At 30.4% G+C, this 17,738-nt stretch overlaps 1 protein-coding gene across 5 annotated transcripts in view; it reads left to right on the top strand.

Annotated features, from left to right (window-relative positions):
- Positions 1-17,738, top strand: part of LOC129980850 (homeotic protein antennapedia-like) — a 788,317-nt gene that overhangs the window by 631,198 nt on the left and 139,381 nt on the right. For all 5 annotated transcript variants that reach the window (XR_008785259.1, XR_008785261.1, XR_008785260.1 and 2 more), the window contains 2 exons: positions 5,409-5,496; positions 14,888-14,974. The gene's annotated coding sequence lies outside the window, so the exon portion shown is untranslated. The remainder of the gene's footprint in view (positions 1-5,408; positions 5,497-14,887; positions 14,975-17,738) is intronic.

A 17,738-nucleotide genomic window follows, 5' to 3' on the forward strand; every position in this document is an offset into this window, starting at 1 on the left:
TTAACGTCCTGTTTTAAAGCAACACTTGGGCTATTTTGGGACGGACCTCGTAATTTTGAACGGCGGTCAGATGACGAGGACGACACCTGAGCTCGCACCCCCTCTCCACACCACACCAGCGGGAGGACGTTTCGTCATGACGGTTTTAACGTGCAACAGACTCCCTTACACGACGGTTCTTCGGTGGAATCGGGTCACAATCCTGAAACCCTCCGGTTCCGAAGCCGAGACCTTACCACCAGGCCACCGCGGCCCCTAGGTAAAGAGGGATAAGATTGATATGAGTAGCTTTCCGATGTTTGTGTCTTGGAACGCCTTCTTCAATGTGTAAAAGGTATTTAACAATTTTCTACAAAAAATATTTTTTTTTAAACTTGGGTTGAATTTCACATTATACCGCGAAGTTCGCTGCATTTTATTTTATGAGAAAAAAATTAGAAAATTCTTTTCGTCTTACAACGATTCTTAAGCGTGTCATTATGTCACATTAGATGAATTTGATTGCTATATCGATGAGAATGTGAGCAAGAAGTCTATGTACGACAAAATTCAGTCTTAGAGAAAATAAACACACATTTCAATAAAAAGTGAAAAGAAAAGTGTACTTCTGGATCAGTTTTAGTTAAAAATTATTTATCAGGTTTGAAAACTTGACATCTTGACACATAAAAAAAAAAAAAAAAAAAAAAAAGACCACTGATCAAAAGGTTTTACATCTTGATTAAAAATGTGCGCACAGTTAAGCCTACCTTTGCCTATCAACAGTTGCCTATAGCAGTTTCTATTTGTTCTTTCATTATCAATAAGCTCCAATTAGATGCAAAGTGTCCGGTTTTGGGACCTCATGCATTTGCGATGTATCGCCATGTTTTATTATCTTATGATTGTCCAGATGTGTCACCCCTTTCCTTTATCGGCACTTTTAAACAGATATGAAAGAAATTGACACGTTTTAGGATTCATATGACAATTAACAGCACAGAAATTTATATACAGGGTAATTAAAATTAAAGTATTCCTGTTTGGGACGCCCTGGCGAGAGAATTAGTCGATGTTACTCGATAGCGAAATTTTAGCGTTAGTAATAATGGATTTATTACAAATATACCGTATTCTGTCCGCTATTGTTGGTGTCATGTTTCATATTCATCACCTTAAACCAATCAAGCGCCACATTTCACCTACTGGCCTTTTTTGAACTACTTTTTTTTTTTTTATTGCACCAATCATTTTCCTATGGACTGAAATGTGTATCCTTCAAATATGAAGGCGTTATGTCGACGGTGCTCTCGCCAAGGCGTCCCAAACAGGGATACTTTAATTTGAATCGCACTGTATGTATTGCGATTTAATATAATTGGCAACGAAAAAAAGCGAAATATTATAAAACTGAAAATTGTGTTAAAACCTTCTATTAAAGTAAAATAAATAAATAAATGAAGGAAGGTCTATATGTAAATAAAATGTTGCTAGAGCCTTGAATTTTCCCCAACTCTGGCTATTTAAATTCTTGTTAGATTTGGGCCTGGAATTTTTCCTGTTTTAAATTACCGTTTTGTCCGGTAAAAAAAAAAAAAAAAAAAAAAAAAAAAAAAAAAAAAAAAATCTTTTTTTTTTCTCGTTATTTTTGTCTACTGATAGACAAAAATATAGAAAATAATGAAGAAAAATGAATAAAACTAATGCATTCGTGTTACGACTACAACTCACAATAATTGTTTAAGTAGAACCCAAAACTTCTTTTACCTGATTTCAAAATGGTGCACCACAAATATGAGAAATATAATATTCTATTTACCTTTAAACAATTTTCTGTTTCAGAATTATAAACCATTTTCTTCTCCACATTTTAAAAGAAGCGCGTTACACTTAAAGAGTGGTTAGGATAATAAATTTCTTTCATTCTCATTTCTCATTTTTATTTGAGAATGCTTTACACCATACGATTTTGATTCTTTTTTACCCTCAACACATTACAATTTTAACATTTAGAACTATACAAATGTATGCTTTTCCTTCTTCCTGTATATGCATATTCTTCTTTCTTGTTATAAGAAACTGTCCTGTTTTTCGTAAAATTATCTTTTTTTTTTTCCTCTCTCTTTCTCTTTCTATTTATCTCCCCCACGTGTTCCTTCCCTAACACAAAACAAATTTTTATTTTTCAGTTTAAGGAGGTGGGGGGGGGGTGACGCTGGAAAAACTGCAGGGTTTTTTTTGTGTGTGGGGGGGAGGGAAGGCAGGACTGTGGAGGGGATAAAAACCCGAGAGGAGAGGGTTTTGTGAGGATGAAAAACGAGGCTCGCGCGGAAGGGGAGACAGTAATGGAATTTCAGAACTAATTAGGAAAAAAGGAAGAAAAGACATAGGGCCTTCGAGGGAGGACTCAGGGGATGCAGGAAGCGGGAATATCGTCTGGACTTACAGACCCCACTCTGGGAATCTCGATCACCATAACAAAAAGGAAATTTTTTAAAAAAGTTTTTTCAATCGGATTGAACTTTAAAAACATTAAAGTACTCTATGGTTTTAAAGTGGATTCATCATATCTGTGTAGTATTGTAAGTTATACAAACCGCCAATAGCGACAAGCTTGTCGCCAAATTTATTCTTAGGCTGTTAAATACTAATGTGGACTGTTTTTATTAAAATTTAACTCTGTTATTTAAAACATGAATTTAACTAAATAAATTAAAATAAATTGTAATTTAACAAATTAACAATCAACTTCCCACTTCGGAATTGATGTCTAAAGAAAGCAGTTAAAAGAACATTTTTGTGCAATAATAATTTTGGAAGATACGAACATCAATTTCGATAGTAATTATCCATTTGACGATGGTTAAGCTTATTTTCACGCTCGTTTAAACTTTGTTTAACGCTTTTTTCTTAATTTCGTTTACTTTATACTTCGTTTACTTTTATATACAATTAAATTTTTAGTGAATAGTAATATTATGGTTATTAGCTGCATGATTTGCATGATTTTCTTCTCATATTTATTTGTAATTCTTTTCCAAATTGAAGGAAGAAAATACTGCTTTACCTCTTTTAAACAGAAGAGTTTTGCATGTCTACCTCAAATATATGTAGTACAAATAAAAAGGTCTTTTAGCATTTTCTCACATTGCCACGTAAAAATCTTATTTACTGATATTTATTTCATGTGATTAAGAAACAATTATCAGAAGTAAAAACATCGCAAAATGAAGAATTTTTATATAATTTTTAAAGACAAGTTTTTGAAAAGTTCACATTCGTATGTTTGAATAAAATTTAACATGTCATTCATTGATAAATATGAGCATACAGTGGTGGCCAAAAGTGTGGACATTTTTTGTAAGTTTCATGTTTTTCAACTTTGCGTGCTTGTAGAATATATTAATTTTCACTTAAATACAAATGTTTATATATCAAATTGAAGGTAATTTATTGTAGAATTTAATAACAAAAACAGTATTACAATATCTGTATTACAAAAAAAAGTTACGCTCATTTTAGTAAGATCTATCTTAGATTTGCATTTTTTTAAAGTGATACTTACACAATCAATACTTAGTAGGATAACCCTTATTTTTTAAGACAGCTTCACAGCGTCTTTTCATCGAGTGAACGAGTGTTTGGAGTTCATCTTTCGTAATCACATGGTGTCAAGAATCAATTATAGATTCAATAAGTTGTCTTTTATTGGAGGGACGTTTTTTTCGTGCAAGAATTTTCAAACGTTGCCGCAAATTTTCAATTGGATTGAGATTAGGACTGTTTCCTGGCCATGGTAATACATCTATGCCTTTATTTTGAAACCATGCTTTGCATACTTTTGCTGTGTGACATGGAGCTGAATTCTGCTGAAAAATAAATGGTGATTTGTTGGGGAAGAAATCCCTGATGGAAAGTATCAATTTTGGTTCCAGGACAGTTTCGATGTATTTTTTGGCATTCAGGATGCCATCAATCACTTGAATTCGGCCCACACTATCTGCAGAAATACATGCCCAAATCATGGCATTTGTTGTAGTTTTTATAGTTGCTTCAATGCAATCAGGATGAAGTCCTTCACCTACTCTACGTCTCACATATTTTCTACCATCACTACCAAAGAGCGATATTTTAGTCTCATCGCTCCAGATTACTTGCTTTCATTGATTTTCTGACCATTTAATGTGTTCTTTTCACTTAACTCGTTTTTCGCGTTGCTTTTGATTTAAATATGGTTTTTTCCTTGGAATTCTAGCTTGTAGTCTAAATCCTGATAACCTTCTTCTTATTGTTCTTGAACTTACTGCAATACCCGCTGCATTCATTTAACATCTAATGGCATCTGATGAAATTTTTCTATCTTGAAGGCATAGCCGTTTAATTTTTCTATCGGCAGTAGCACTTGTGCACTTTTTTCGGCCTGATTTGGCCTTATTTTCCACTGATTTCGTTTTTTCATAACGTAAACAGAATTTTCGTACACCAGAACAAGTCACTGAACCACCAACTTGTCTTGCAATTTCAGCATAAGAGAGGACAATTTCTCTCAATATGACAATTCGGCTTCTTTTTGTAGATGTCCAATCAGTTATTCTTGTTGGTGACATTGTTTAAAATTAGTTTAATTAGAAAAAAGGACTTAAAATATTCAAAAACAGCAATACTCTATTTAATTGTACTTGTATGCATCATTCCGCAAAATATTTCCACAACAATAACTAAACTATAGTTACAGACATTTGATGGGGTCCTCAGAACAGTGTTTGTGATTGGTTAGTACGCTTTTATTGCAAAACACGTCATTATTCAAAACGATTTGTGTTTGTTTGTTCTACTAAAATGAGCGTAACTTTTTTTTGTAATACAGATATTATAATACTGTTTTTGTTATTAAATTCTACAATAAATTACCTTCAATTTGATATATAAACATTTGTATTTAATTGAAAAGTAATATATTCTACAAGCACGCAAAGTTGAAAAACCTGAAACTTTCAAAAAATGTCCACACTTTTGGCCACCACTATATATATATATATATATAAAACATGGCTTAATATGATAGTTTTGCTCTCAAATTTTCCATATTGTTTTTAATTGTAATGAATATCTAGTTGCTTTTGATCACCAACAGTTTAATCACCACTGTATGTATATAAAAAAATAATTGATTAACTTTAATACACATAAAAAAATAACTATCCTACAACAGACTAATGTACAGCAGTTATCTATATAATCAGACATATAAATTTTTCACGTGTTTTGTTTGCCACATATAATCAATTATCGTTAAACTGTAGTTAACTAACAAAATAAAAAATGTAGTTAACTTTCCGTGTTTTCGTTCTTGGTACATATTCTCATATTAATCGCTTTGTGTGTTTATGTAATTTTTCTGATCTGTCATTTCTTTCCTTTTCATGCAGATGACCTACTGGTTATTTATCCGACATGATTTACGAGTGATTAATTTGTATATCCATTCAGATGTGTTGAAACTTCACCAAACCATAAGTAAGTAATAAATTAAATTTTTTTTTGCTTATGTATAATATTGTTTGGGGGCAAGAATGCCCCAAAACAATACAGAACTAATTTTTTTGCCCCAAATGCCCCAAAACAATAGACTATACAGAACTAATTTTTTTTGTTACTTAGAGGTTTTATTTATTTATAGCTAATATTTTTATTTTAAGATTTTATTTATCTATTTTTTGATACTTGACTCTGATGAATAAAAGATAAATAAGTATATTTATCTTGCTCGTTCCATATTTTTAGCAACAATAATATTTTGCAATGATCAGGGGACAGTACAGGATATCCATAAATGAATGCCTCAAATCTAAAGATCTATTAAAATAAAACAAAGTACAACCTTGTTTATTGGAAATAAAAAAATATCAGATGAAAGTTAAAATTCAGCACAAAATATTCAATATGCGCCGCTCCAAAAATACGAAGGATATCTAGATGTAATGATAACTAATCCCACACTTTTATAAGCATATTTGGTGTAGAGCTTTGAAAGATTCAGATATGTGTGTCTTTAAGTTCAATAACGTTAGTTGACATGATAGCTGTTAGTTGATAACAGATACTTGTTCAGATTGAACACGTATAACTATGCTGAATTGAAACTTTCAATTATTAATTTTGATTTTTATGAATATGATTTTTATGAATAACAAAAATCTGTTCTTTCTTTGTTTTATTATAAGAACCAGGCAATTTACTTCGAACTAAGTTTGTTTTAAACTCCAAATTTATAATGAAAAATCTGTTCCTGTATCTATTTTTTAATTAAATGTAGATGAAAAATTATCTCTCTCGGTCCAGTGCAGGTTGAGAAACGTTGCATTAAAATACCATTTTGTAATGTATAGTTAGAAAAAGATATATATGGCATATAATATATCATATTAAAATAATATACGGTAAATCTTTCATTTGTAAACCTAGGATCTTATAAAGAGAAAACATATTTTTGGAATTAATTCAAAATTTCGAACCTTAAAACACTAAATTGAAGATACTAATCGCTTCTTTAAAATATCATAAAATGTAATTCCATTAATTTCTTTAATATTAAGAATGTTATGATATATTAGTAGTTGACATTTGCATGTAAGTTACAATATGCCCTCCTTATTGTCCAGTCACTTGCCTCCTTATGCGAAGGACAGAAACAGTTTCTGAAATAGTTCAACAACCTAAATGTTGTCTATAATATGAAGATTTGGCGGAACTTGAAATATACTTGAATGAAAATATGTCCAAATGGTTTAAATAATTCAAAGAAAAATGTATATGATAATAGGGCTAAATATCAATTTTTCCTTTATATATATATATATATATATATATATATCGATTTTTTTTTTTTTTTTTTTTTTTTGTCTTTGGTATTGTAGATCATTATTAAAATTTTGATTGAAGTTTTAAGTTCATCTATTGTTTTCTAAATATTCATTTTAAGCACTATTTTGAGCTTTTTATGAATTCCTTCACGTTCCAGCTTCTTTTTAAAAATATATTCTTCAGGAAAGCAGAACTTTAATCAGTACTTAATAGGTTAGCATTTACCAGCATTGCTGTTTTTCTGTGTTACCCTAAATTATACAACCAAACGGTACTTACATTCTTAGTTCAATTATTTAAATCGCGATATCTCGAAAATTCAAAAATACAACACAGGAAAACGAGTCCAAACATATGTATATTTAAATTATTTATTTCAATTAATAGTTTATTAATTGACATTTCGATAAGATAAGAGACACTTGAAGTTCATTCAAGAGCGAAACTCAGTATGATGGATATTCCAAACAACAGGCTTCCGTTTAGATCTATTGAACAGATTACCATCATTTGGTGGGGGAAGAGCAGTTTTTTTACTTTTCGACTAACTGACATTTCCTGTATCGGTTTTCAACAAGAAGAATATTTTCTTTATTCAGTTCTAAGACAGCTTAATTCTATCTAAGCATTTAAAAAAGAAATTGACATTCTTTTTTCTTTCATTAAACACTTATTCATGGAAATATAAAGCAGACAAAATAGTTTTCTCGAATATTCACATGATTGAGAAGATGATGAACTTTTAAAACCATATTTTGATTCGAATGATTTAAGTTTATAACTTATGATGCATCAATCAAGGATTAAACGTGATTTCCAAACATAATTCAGAAAGTGTTCTTTTTTTCTATGACATTACAGGATGGTATGTGATGAAAAAGACTACTGTATTACGAAATGTAATTGTGCTACAATTTTAATTTGAAATTTTAAACTTACTTCAAAACGTAGCATATAGTAATTGTTTGCAATAAAAGTTATTGACAGAAATTTTAAAATGCGCTTGCTTTGGTTAATGAGCAATTTCGAAAAAAATATAAAATGAAATATTTGAACTTAAAAAATATCTGTACAATATCGAAAGTTCGTGTATTTTATTTTCCACTATTGTAGAGAATAGTATACAGATTAAAAAAAAAAAAAAAGTCTTGACTAATTCTTGTGTTGTTATGTGTTGTGATGTATGGCACTTTACAAGCCCGCTGGCAATTATCTGTCAGCGATTGTTGTATTGTAATATTTATTAAAACTGAAACAACAAGTTGTCTGAAAAATAGTGAAAAATTTTGAAATTTAAAAAAAAATACACGAAGGAAGATATTTTACCAAAAAAACAAATATTACATCAAAGTACTCTGGAATTGGCAAGAAATATATCAATATCACGATATCTTTTTAAGTAATACTACTGAAATTAATTGTATTCAGCGAAAACCGTTGAAACATTTTTTTTATTATAAAATGTTGTTCATTGTCACATAGAAATTTTGAGTGAACTGTAAAATATAACCAGGTTAGATTCATTTATTTTTTTAGAGAAAATGTGACCCTCGATTTTTAATATACGCCATTGAAATGCATACACAATTTAACAATATTAATTTTGTTTTGTAAACATTTAATCCTATCAATTTGACAAAACTCATTAATTTTTGCTATGTGATGCGAAACTATTCATCATTTTTAAACGAAAACTGTCAGCGATATCTCATTACCATACAGAACAGTGAACTCCCAGTTTCCCCTGATCTCATTTTTTCAGTCAGTTGTCTTTCAGAAGCCGAAGCTCACATTGTATCCAATTTCTATCTTCGTCAATTACCACTACTGTGGGGGGTTCTAAAACCTTTGATTGATTCTGTAGCAGCGATTCCATGGTTGAGCCGATGTGAAACAAATTGCACCTCACATCCGGCCTAACCTTGACTCGATGATGGACGAGGCGTTTGAGAAGACGGAACGAAAAAAAGTGCAATATGATGATGAATGGGCGGAGAGAAAAAATTTAAAACTTCCGGGTGGCATGCTGAGAGAACACGTGGAGTTCATCAGTTGACGAACGACAGTTGGAATCTCTGGAAGAAAAAGACGGACAGAAGTTGATGAAAGTGTTGCCGGGATCTGTGAAATCATTTGTCGCGGTTCTAGATCCGTGGCCTGGCTTATCAGCGACTTCATTTATTTGAAGAAATCAGCCCCTAAATGCCCTCTGCTTGGACGCAGCTGATTTAAGAATGAAAATAGACTGCTGCTTCAGAGTGATCCTCCATATGGACCGCTCATCTCATCAGGATCCTTTAGAATTCTGCTTGACGTTTCTAGTGACAGATGAATGTTTTTCTTAAAAGTGGGGGGAAAAAAAGTCGTTTTGATATAAAGCATTGAACAAAAAAAAAAAAAAAAAGATTTGTGTGTGTGTGTGTGGAGTTGTAATTCCATAGTGAAGAAATGAAAACAACATTCACTATAAAGCTATTTGTGTGTGTGTGAAATTAATCACAGAACATATCAATCGCAATTAAAATGGATACATAAATGATATTTAAAAAAATCTATTTCTATTTAACAAAATTAAAATTAACAAGTCTCCACTGCCACCAGTTTCAAAAAATATTTACTCCAATGGATTCACCATCTCTTCAACGCTGTCAATTGAAAAAAAAAATCCATTTTCAACAAATTGACGATTTGGAAACAAATATTTAGAACAAAAAAGAAATGAACTGTTGTTTTTCTGCTTTTAAACTTCAATACAAAATATCTGTTAAATGTCCGTAATTCTGATTTTTCATCTCATTAATGCTGCTCTTAAAAACAATCTCATTTTCAACAAAATTGCTGGTTTTGGAAACAAATATTTTGAATGAAAGAAATGGACTGTTGTTTTCTGTTTCAAAACTTCATACTAAATATCTGTTGAATAATATCGGTGTATCTACAAAATATATGCGATTTTGATTTTCCACCTCATCAATGCGTCCAATAAAAAAACAATCCCATTTTCAACAAAATTGGTGGATTTGGAAAGAAATATTTTGAACAACAAAAAAAAAGTATGTTTTTTTTCTTTCTTTTTTTACTTCAAAACTTTATACAAAATACCTATTGATTGTCTGTGATTGTAAAACCTTTATTAGCCTGCCTTAAAAACGAATAGCATTAAGTTTGATACGGGATATTATATTGGCGACATAAATGGAGTATGAAGATGTTGAGTAAAACTGAATATTAGAGATTTTTATCAATATCATAATGAATCAAAACAGTAATTATTTTAGATTTCTTGAAATCGAAATTTGTTTTATTGAATAGCGCAAGCAGTAAACAGAAAAGAGAAGTGCAGAAAAATCTCAGATGGGTGAAATTAACTCCTGTTTTTTTCTATTGCAAAGGGGTGTGTGAAAGAACTATGAAAGATTCTAAAGAGGGAAAGAAAGTTTTGTTTGCGAATATTTCTTTGTATATTTTAGCTTTTGGAAGTCTGCAACCTATTAGCTTATAAATATAAAACTAATCTATAAAGGCATGAAAAAAAAAACTAATATGCATCTTTCAAAGCTGTTAGTCATTGGAAAAAAAACATGTAAATATTTGTCACAACAGGTATTCACTTTGGAACAGAACAGAGCGGGTGTGGTTTAAAACCAGAGCTTGTATTTGAGAATTACAATATGAGCTTGGAAACTTTATGTTGTAGTCTGCTCATATTTCTTGACACATAAATTTGATCGACTGAAATTTAAAATGTGGATTTGTAGTTTTCTTCATTTTTTAGAAGTGGTGGGTAATAAATAGCATTTAATAGCAACTATAGGCAATAAATATCATTTAATAGCAACTATAGGCAATAAATAGCATTTAATAGCAACTACAGGCAATAAATAGCATTCAATCCAACGATATAAAAAAATCATATTTATTTCAAGTTGAAATAAATTACAGGCTATTATTATGTTAAGCTCACATATTGGATAACTTTTTATTTAATTAGAATTACTAAATTTTTGAATTTTCTTTTAGCTTCCTATAATATTTCAAATCCCACAAGATGAAGCCTCAATATTTCCAGGATAAAATGGATAACAAATTTAGTTAATATAATAATAGTGATTGAACTATTTATCGTTTCACCAAGGATATGTGTCTTCCTGCCTTGGGTTTATTCATTTACAAAGCACTTCAAATTTACGACCAATTACATAATTTAACTAAAATATAAGGTTGCTTTTCAAAGTATTTCTTTCTTAGAAGAATCGAACCTGCCGTATCTTTTAGTGTTGCTTTCCAGCGTTTTCCCGATTAGCAAAAGATCCTATGTTCCGCCAGACGTTTATTATGAGTTCCAATTCGCAACAGAAGAATCTGTTGCTGCTCGCATTCCTCGTGTCCCGCGGGATCCAAGAAATGACAGAGCTCCCCCCTGTTTGCTCGTGCGGACTTATTCATGTGTGTAATTAAATTCTTTCTGCAGAGGATCTTGATTGATAGAGTATCCTACCTTGCCTCTCCTTGATTGGTAGAGGAGCCATCTCCTGACTCAGCTGCCCCCTTTGGGATAGGGCACTGGTATTCGCACTTTCTGCCAATGGGGGCGCATCCCTCAATTGCATCGAGGTCCACTTCAGCATATGATAATTCCCATCTCCTTACTGAAACTGAGCTTTCATAAAATTATATAGTATCGGCATTCGCAAATTCTTTCTGTTGTCTATGAGTGTTTTCAGATCAAATACAAAGCTATACAGCAAATCTAGGATTTTTTATTATCAAATCAAAATAAACAGTCTCTAAAATGACCCTTATGCCTTTTCAGTATAAAAATCATACATCATCATCATTTTAATTGATATGTTTTTAATAAAATTTAGGTATTTATCACAAAATTTGTGAATGCAATGTAGTTGGGTTTCCCTAAGTCAATATTTACATTCTTTCTGTAAATGAAAGTTTACTGATATATCAATATAAAGCAGTATGCTAAAAACTATGATTTTTATTATTTAACCACGATAACTGGCCTCTAATGTGATTATTGTAAATTTTAAGCTTTAGAATCATACATCACCATCATTTTAATTTACATATTTTTTAATAAAATTTAGATTTCACAGTAATCACAATGTCAATATCTATATTGACATAGTTTTCTGACATATCAATATAAAACTGCGTATTAAAAATTATGATTTTTATTATTTAATTAAGATAAATATTCTCTAATATGATTCTTACATATTTTGAGTATTTAATAAATTTGTTAAGAAATTTTAATTTTATCTCAACTACAACTTGGAAAAAGTTGTAACAATAAGAGATATTAAATTGATATCACACATAAGTAATATGAAGTCAATATCTAAATCCTTCCTACTGTCAATGTATGTTTTCTGAACAATCAATGCAAACCAGTACAAAAAAAAAAAAATCTGTATTATATATGAGATAAATAGTCACAAACATGATTCTAATATATTTTATTTTAATATATTTTGGATGAATTTAGATTTTACCATAAGTAAATGACAAGAAAATTATATAACAAGCAAGTAATATGAAGTCTATATTTAGATTTTTTTCTAGGATCAATAAGTGTTTTTCAAACTATAGATACAAAGCAATGTTGGGAAAACAATGATCTGTATTATTATATCAAAATAAATAATCAAGAATGTAATTCTAACACATTTGATGTATTTTGAAAAAAGTTATATTTGACCAAAATTAAATGACATTAAAGGGATATTATTAGAAGTGACATAATATTACAAATGAGTAACATAAAAATATCCAAATTCTTTCCATAATCGATTAAGAGTTTTTCAAACTGATGTAGAGATTATGTCTCATTTGAATCTATTATGGAACAATTTCATGGTTTTGAATCTTGGCCAGATGATAAAAATAAGACCCGAACCGGTAATTCAGTCTAATTTAAAGGAGATCTTTCGGCAACACAAAGCCATTAAGACCCACATTATATCATTTTCTATAGATGTGATCGCTCCTAGTAGTAGCATCATCTGCCACAACAAATCCTGTCGATACTGCTACGTTCAGTGGTGGTTGGGTGGTTGAAGAAGTAGTAGCATTGAAGAAGAAGAAGTAGTAACATCAACTTGAAGTGACACTTTTAATAGAGGTAGAGCAAATAAAAATGAATTAGAAAATAAGGTTGAAAAATGAGTAAAAAATGGAAATAATCACATATTCATTTGACTTTTTTTATTAATTAGAAATTTAATATTCTTGCAATCATTACTTTGTTTTCACTTCTTCGACAACTGTCGTGTCTTTAAAATGTTGCCATTTCTGTACTAAAAAAATGGAAAAAGTCTAAACATGATTCGAAATAAATGAGAGTTTTTATTTTGTTAAGGATATCGTAAAAGAAAATCAGCACTGAAGATATGCGACTTGAGGAATATCTATAATTATTTTATAAAATACATTATAGATAATTTTTTAAGGATTCGTTAAATTATTTTTTAAATAAAAAAATTGTCAACATTTAAAAAAATTAAATGCATTGTGATCATAAAATTAGTTATTAAATAAAGAAAGATAAGACAGTCATAATTTAAATTCTGTAATATTTGATTGTAACTTATACAACTTGGAAATAATGAAGCTTGATCGCTGTCATCACATTTAGAATAACAATGCAATTTTATCACTCTTTTACCTGATGAATTCACTTTTTATATCCTTTAAAAAAATCAATTGCTTCACTAGCAAATGGAAAAGAAAAAAAATTGAATAAAATGTGCAGACCAAATAGCAGGAAATTGTAACTGAATGTAGTATTTTAAAATACATTTTTGTTTATTCATTTTTGCTTAAAACTCGATAAATTAATAACAATTTAATATATTCAACTAATTCAGAAAATTTAGTTTGTCAAACTTTTTTATGAATTATTTGAACATTCTGCTTTATGGTATCGTGAGTTTGAAGAAAAATTGATTAAAAAACTATGCTATCTGTTTCAAACAAAGAAATTATATCAGAAAAAAGAAATAAAATGATTAAGGATAGTAACATCTAAAAATATTAAAATGAGAGCTAAAAATAAAATACTTTATTGAAGTATTAAGATAGTTGAAGAATTGACTTTTAAAAATTGATTACAATATTATGAAACATTTCCTCAATTCTTTTTTTTAAGGTTAATTGAGCAGTGGAAGTACGAATAGTATTCATACTTTTTTATTATAAGCAATTCCTATAATTACAAAGCTTATAATAAAATTAAAAATTGATGAATAACTTAAGCAATGATGTAAATGAACTCACATTAGTATTGAAATGGCAGCCACAGCTTCATTTTTCTTTTCTTTTCTTTTTCTTTTTCTTTTTTTTTTTTTTTCATTTAAAGTCTATTTTGTGCATATTAAAATAGGTTGTTTAAAACGTCCTTAAAAAAATGAATTATAAAGGTTCATTATTTTTGCTAGACAATTTTCAGCAATCATCTAGAAGAAAGACATTTTTCAACAGCCTTCGAACAGCTTTGAAATACGGTGCTAGTATAACAAACAAAATGATTGTTTTTATTTTATAAAACGGTGTACCAAACTTTTTATATTCTATAAATCGACATCTACTATCGATATAAACTATAAATCGATATTAAATAAATATACATTTTATTTTTTAGGCTAAGCTAGATTCCTTTAGAGTATTTAAGGCAAAGCTATCTTAAATTTTAATCATCTTGCGATATAAATTTTTCTATCTTTCCAATTCTTTTTTCTATAATACAATGATTCTGGTTTTTTAGTACTTGAAATTGCTTTTTGGATCACAGTTTATTTTATTTACTATCATTTATTTGAAACTAACGATTTTGATATGGGAAGTCTCATATATTTCCCAAAACAATATTGAATAAAATCAATCTCTCATAAATATACCTAGCTTTCATAGAACGATCAATGTAAAACTCGTTTAAGAATATTTAGACCACAGACTGATGTATGAGTTGGTTTCATATGTTAAACCAGTCTTAACTATTCATAACCAGATATTTTTTTTTCTTTTGCAGGTTTATTGAAGTTGGGGTTTAAGGCCACAAGAATCAAATCTTGCACCAAACGCATGATGAATTTCCAATTTTAAAATGAAAATAAAGGTGAGGTTCAAGAATTTTCAGTCAATTTCTTTTTTCCAAGAAGGTAATTTATATTCGGAGTTAAATGTTCTAAATTATTTTTCCTAAACTTAGTGCTCATGTAGGCTACATGATGAACGGTTGTTCTCTTCTGGCTTTAGCGCAAAAGCGTTGCGATTACGAGATCTGATTTATGTAAAATTAAACATTGCAAATCAGATTATTTGAGCTTAACATGATGTTGAGATGACAGAATTTTGAAGTTTTATTGGAAAAAGGATATAGCATTATCGGATCATTTTACAGGTGGTTTGCCAGAGTTGTCTTGACTTGGGCTAGGTTAAGATATATAAAATATAGGTGATAATGTAGTATAATTGCTACATAAAAAGACAGTTTTTGGGGGAGATCTAAATGGATACCTCCCAAATTCCTTTTATAAATCCCAAGATAGTGAATTCTGCTATAATTTCATTCTATCACTGAACTGGTCACTCCGTGATGAAACGGAATATGACGAAGAATCTTCCCCCAATACGTTATTCAATTTCTAAACCACCCCTTAATTTCTCGATCCTCGTTACGGTAACCGAGTTCCAATCCAGATTTGATGGAGAACCGCCGTTCAATTTTCTCTTTCCCTGCCCCTTATATCCCATGTGGGGAAAAAGGGGACGAGCCTGAATAAGTAAATAAAAATAATGATAAAAAGAAAGAAGAGGGTTAGCAAGCGCGAGTGGGGGAAAAAAAGAAAAAGTAAAAAACACTGGCAGATCCTCAGGTGTCCCCGGATTACGAGACGCGCTTGAAAATTCCACTCATTGTCGAATACTCCGGGATTTAGCCCTCTTGCCGAAGATTTTGAGGGAAAAAAAATACATGAGAGGGAAAAGGGAGGTGAAGGGGGGGTTGACATTGCTTATAAAGAAGTAGTTGCTTTGATAGAGCGCAACAAGATAAATAGCATGCTGCACTCACTTCGGAAATTAAAACCATTCCCTTATCAATCAGTTCGCTTAAAGAGGCACGGGGGTGGGCGAACTCAGCTATTTAATGCAGTGTTCCTGTACATGTCCTCTGTCCCCCTACCAGACGAAGCAGCACAAAAGAAGCCTCCCTCCCTTCACACCAATCAGGCAATTTTTTAGGTGGCTTGGCCTCAAGCTGACGACTTGGCGAAGAGATGTCTTTGCAATGAAATCGGGAAATAAATTGCAGTTGACTCACTTAGTTGTGAGGTACTTCAGGATAATGAAGACAGTTGCGCTATCTGAATGTTAAATAGATGGTCGTATAAATAAAAGTTATAGATTTTTGAGTAAAGGTCGTGAGATTAAGAAAGTGGTGTATTACATGGACTGTGATTAATTATCAAAGGAAAGATGAATGCATAGGCATCTGAATTGATAGAAATGAAAAAATAACTATACAGCTGCTAGACAGGAAGCAAAATATTATATTTTTTTAAAAATAAAAATAGCTTGATATCGCAATGGAAAATTCTGATATTACTTTCAGATAACTAAATAGCTAGCAAATAATTTCAATCTAAGTTTGAAATCATATTTGATATTATACTAGATGTTAAATTAAAACAATTGCAATTTGCAATTAATAAGATGCATGTAATATTTCTATTAATAATAAATAAAAAAGTGTGTTTGTTGACCCTATACAGGGTACGTATTACTATCAAATTTTGTTAATATATACTTCGGTATATGGAAATGTTCACCTTAGAACGATATTTTTTGAAATTTTAATTAATTAGTAATTAAGAGAAATTTGATGTTTTTCCGCGATAACTTCCGCTAAATATTACAGCACAAAAATTATTTTTTACACTATTTTTATACTTTATTTCGTTTATTTATTTTTTATTTTTGATATTCAATTTATGAAGACTCAGATTTTTCCCATATTGATTAGGTTTCAATATAAGACAGGATTAATTAAATATTTGAAATTTTGTTGTCCCAAGTATTCGAACTTATTTCAGAATCAAGTAATGATAAAAAAAATTTTGAAATATGCAGATTTTTAAATACAGCTGCTTTTTACAGTGATACATTTAGATGTATAAATATATAGACAAAAAATTTAGATTTTAGCACAATGAACATACGGTTTAAGGCTTCTAAAATAATATGAATGCTGCTGTTGTGACTTATGGCACTTTACAAGCCCGCTGACAGTTATCTGTTTAAGTCGAGTGAGCGTCTCTTGTTTTTTCAGGAACGGCAACTAGGGCCAAGAGAACGACTTAGCTGCTTCATGCGTCACATTCACTTGCACAACCCCTTTTTATAGGGGGCACATCCACACACCTCACAGATAGAACACAGAAGAACAACCATGCCCGAACCGGGACTCGAGCCCGGGACGTCCAGATCACGGGGAACACGCGCTACCCCTATGCCAGGACGCCAGAAGCATGAGTAATATATCCATTCGAATTTGAAGTTTTAAAAAACATTTTGCTGAGAAAGCTATTGATATAATTATACAAATTATTTAAATGAAATTTTTTTCAACCAATAATTTAGATGGACTGATGTAATCGTGAAAAAGATCTAATAAAGCTTCATTATCTAAATTAAAAGTTGGTTGGCATAAATTTTTCTATGATATAAATTCTTATTGTAAATAAAGATTTTTTTTTAAGGGCATTTTAAAATGAACCAACTTTAATGACGAGTTAATGCATATCAATTAGAATGAAAAAATACTTCGGAAACTTCACAAATGACACAAATTAAACAACATTGATTAAGATTAAGATTAC

Source organism: Argiope bruennichi, chromosome 8 (assembly GCF_947563725.1).
Source record: "Argiope bruennichi chromosome 8, qqArgBrue1.1, whole genome shotgun sequence".
NCBI lineage: Eukaryota > Metazoa > Arthropoda > Arachnida > Araneae > Araneidae > Argiope > Argiope bruennichi.